The sequence below is a fragment of the Ursus americanus genome, chromosome 8 (genome assembly GCF_024610735.1).
Source record: "Ursus americanus isolate L20-20 chromosome 8, mUrsAme1.1.p, whole genome shotgun sequence".
In the NCBI taxonomy this organism is placed as follows: domain Eukaryota; kingdom Metazoa; phylum Chordata; class Mammalia; order Carnivora; family Ursidae; genus Ursus; species Ursus americanus.
The window spans coordinates 37,064,497-37,068,810 of NC_142134.1; the positions used below are offsets into that span (position 1 = coordinate 37,064,497).

The 4,314-nt window shown below is 31.9% G+C and overlaps 1 pseudogene; it reads right to left on the reverse strand.

The window, feature by feature from the left end:
• Window positions 1-1,449: 1,449 nt before the first annotated feature.
• On the reverse strand, window positions 1,450-1,548 carry LOC123804116 (U6 spliceosomal RNA; annotated as a pseudogene).
• Between the last annotated feature and the right edge of the window lie 2,766 nt (window positions 1,549-4,314).

The following is a 4,314-nucleotide window of genomic DNA, read 5'->3' on the forward strand; positions in this document are numbered from 1 at the left end:
AGAAATTATGTGTTGCTTGTCAGAACAATTTAAAGTCATAGAGACAGAGAAAAAGAGTCAGAAATACTTTCTTCAGGCAACTAGCTGTAACTTTTTTATTTTATTAGCAGATTTGGTTGCCAGTTACCATGGTAGTTAAACCACACTAGAAATTTTGACAGATTCCTGGAAAGTGAAAACAGATTCTCTAATTAAACATAAAAAAGATGAAACTGGTAGACTTTTAAGGACTTAAAACTATAATTTTTGCATTAATCCACAGCAATTAATGATTGACCTCTGAAATACTAAAGAAAGGAACTAGAAGTAATTTTTATTCAGTAAGTAATTTCAATCCAAGGATAAAAAATGAGGACAAAACTGGGCAGGAAATGACAATATTTGTAATATTTGTGATCTATTTTGGTCAGTTCTAAAGTGATTTTTTTTTGGTGTAAAGTATATACTTTTAAAGAATTAGCTCATTTTTTGTGATTTCCCACAGTCTGTCAAGAGGTTAGTAATTTCAAGGCTTTTGACCTAAAAATCTACCATTAAAGATTTTGGTTTTGAAAGAATAACTATTTCAAAGGCCAAGTCCATGCTACTCATTATGGTGGACAAACCCCTCCCAGAAATCCCAGCCTGTTTTCCAGACTTTACCACGTACCTCACTCTTTAACCTCAGAAACAACAAAGTGCTGATCATTTTCTGTTCTGTTTCTAATGCTTCTTGAATACAAATTTCTGTTTAAAATCTCACCTGTGTTTGGGTTTCCCCATCATTGAAAATGAGATTGAAAACAGTATCAGCAGTGGAAAAACATTTAAAAGACATTAACAGTTTTATTACCCCTCACAATATCAAGAATGTGGAGTAAAATCAAAACAAAATGAAACAAATAATTTGTGCTTTGTTTGATGCACAGAAACTAAAATGCTCTGAAATCTTTTTTAATTTGTAAAATAGGCATAATGTCACTGAATTTGGGCTGTTTTAAGATTGAGATAAAGTATGTAAATCAAGTCTATTGTTTAGTGTATTATAAAACTTGGAGTTTTAGAAAACTTGGAGTGTCATGGTTTTTTCAGCCCGGTGTCTTATCCAATAGCAAAGCAAGTTGATTCTAGTTTCAAAATATATCTTTGAAATTATTATTTCTCAATACCTTCCCCAATATTACCCAAGTCAAGTGAACAACAAAATGAAAGTGACTTCTAACTGTATGCTTTGCATTCACTCTTGCTCTCTACACTACTCTTCATAATCATTAAAAAAAAAAAAGTTTGTTTACATTATTGCACTTTTTAAAGACCTGCAGTGATTTCTTTCCACCTTTAAAATAAATAGCAGTCTGCATTATTCCTTTCCAGACTACATTATTAGGTCCCTAGCTTACTAGCTAATCTCAAAACCAAACCAAACCAAACACACACAATTTTCTTCATTTTTAAAAATTTATTTTTTATGAAAAAATGGAACAGTCCATGAGTGTGTCATCTTTGTGCAGCAGCCATGTGAATCTTCTCCATATCCTTCCGATTTTAGTATATGTGCTAAGTGAGCACCCACAGTTTTACTTCTCAAAATTATTCCTATGGAAATGCTCAACCTACAAAATCTATATACAATATTTATTTCAGCATTTTTATAAGAAGCAAAGTCAATATAAACAAACATGGATAGGGAATAAAAAGACATTGTCTAGGTAGAAATAAAGGACAAAAACCACCATCTTCTTTCATCTTTGATAGATACATTCACAAAACACCCTTAGGTATAAAAGAAATACTATTTCAAAGGGAAGTTCAAACACTGCAGTTATGATTGGCCACCTTCGCTAGAGAAGTGACATCAGAGCAGAGCTCTGTCCTGTACTGATGTGCCATGTTTTTGTTTTCTGTTTTAATTAAAATATGTGACATATAACATTATGTAAATTTATGGTGTACAACAGTTGATCTGATACATTTGTATGCTGTAATATGATTGTTAATGCAGTGATAATTAGTACTTCTAACACTTCATGATTATTTCTTTTCAGTCATTGGAAAAATTGGGATTTAGTCTCTTAGCAAGTCTAATGATTATAATACAAAATTGTAGTCTGTATTCACTACTGTATTTTAGATCTATAAGATTTCTTTACTATTCATTTCAAGTTTGTATCCTTAAACAACATTTCTCCAAATCTGTCACCCAACCAGGGCCCTGTTAACCACCATTTCATTCTCTGTTCTTACAATTTTGGCTTTTTTAGATCCTGTATTTAAGTGATATCAGATAGTACTTGTTTTTTTCTGGTCCACTCATCTCACTTACCATAAGGTATTCAAAGTCCATCCATATTGTCACAGATGGCTGGATATCCTTCTTTCTCATGGCTGAAAATTGTTCCCTTATGTATATATACAGTACAATTCTTTATCCATTCATACACTGACGGGCACTTAGGTATTTTCCATATCTTGGTTATGGTGAATAATTCTACAATAAAGAAGGAAGTGCATATATCCTTTTGATATCCTATTCTCATTTTCTTTAGGTATATATCCAAAAGTGGAATTGCTGGATTTTATGATAGTTCCTTTTTCAATGTTTTTAGGAATCTCCATATTGTTTTCCATAGTGGCTGTACCAGTTTACATTCCCACAGTGTACAAGGGTTCCCCTTTTACTCATCCTCACCAACACTTATCCCATGTCATCTTGAGTATAACCATTCTGACAGTGTGAAATAACATTTCACTGTGGTTTTGATTGGCATTTCCCTGGTGATTAATGATATTGAGTACCTTTTCATGTACCTCTTGCCCATTTGGAAGAAAATGTGCCTTTTGTCCACTTTTTTTATCAGTATTTTTCTTTTGTTTTTGTTACTGATTTGTATGAATTCTTTATATATTTTCAATATTAATCCCTTACCTGATAGTTTCCAAATATTTCCTCCCATTTTATAGGTTGCTATTTCATTTTGTTGATCATATCTTTTGCTGTGCAAGTGCTTTTTATTTATTGTAACCCCACTTGTTGATGTTTGCTTTTGTTGTTTGTGCTTTTGGTGTCACACCCAAAATATTATTGCCAAGACCAATATCAAGGAGCTTCCTCCTTATGCTTTCTTCTAGGCATGCTTTGATATCATATCTTATGTTTATGTCTTTCATCCATTTGGGGTTAATTTTTGTGAGTAGTATAATTTGGGAGTCCAAATTTATTTTTCTGCATGTATTTATTCAGTTTAACCATTACCATTTGTTGAAGAGACTATCCTTTCCTTATTGGGTGTTCTTGTCTCTCTGGTCAAATATTAATTGACAGTATATACGGGGGTTTAATTCTGGATCTCAATTCTGTTCCATTGGCCTATGTGTCTACTTTTATGCCAGTACCATACTGTTTTAATTAATATAGCTTTGTAGTATAGTTGAAAATTAGAAGGTGTGATGTCTCCTGCTTTGTTTTTCTTTCTCAGGATTAATTTGGCTATTGGGGGTCTTTGCTGATTCCATACACATGTTAGGATTATTTGTACTATTTCTATGAAGAATGTCATTGGAATAGGCACTTGGGTAGTAGATAGTTTTGGATAGTGTAAACTTTTATCAATATTAATTCTTTTGATCCATGAACATGGAATGTCCTTTCATTTGTTTGTGTTGTCTTTGATTTTTTTCAAACAATTTTTGTAGTTTTTGTCATACAGGTCTTTTTCTTCATTGGTTAAATTAATTCATAAGTATTTAATTGTTTTGGATGCTATTATGAACAAAATAATTTTATTTCTTTTTCAGTTGTTACATTAGTAATATATAGAAATGCAACTGATTTCTGTATGTTTTATATATTGCAACTTTATAAAATTCATTGATTAGATCTACCAGGTTTTGCTTGAGACTTTGGGATTTTCTGTGTAAAAATCATATCATCTGCAAATAATGACAATTTACTTCTTCCTTTTGATTTGAATGCCTTTGATTTCCTTGTCCTGCCTAATTCCTGTAGCTGGGATTTCCATTACTACAGTGAGTAAAAGTGGTGAGAGAGGGAATCCTTGTCTTGTACCTGATCTTAAAGGAAATGCTTTCAATTTTTTATCATTGAATATGCTGTGAATTTGTCATTTATGGCCTTTCTTATATTGAGGTATGTTACTTCTCTACCCAATTTCTTCATGCTTTTTCATTGTTGCAACACTGAATTTTTATTTTTTCATTTTTAAATTTTTTATTATGTTATGTCACCATACAGTACATCATTAGTTTTTGATGTAGTATTCCATGATTCATTATTTGCGTATAACCCCCATTGCTCATTACAACACGTGGCCTCCT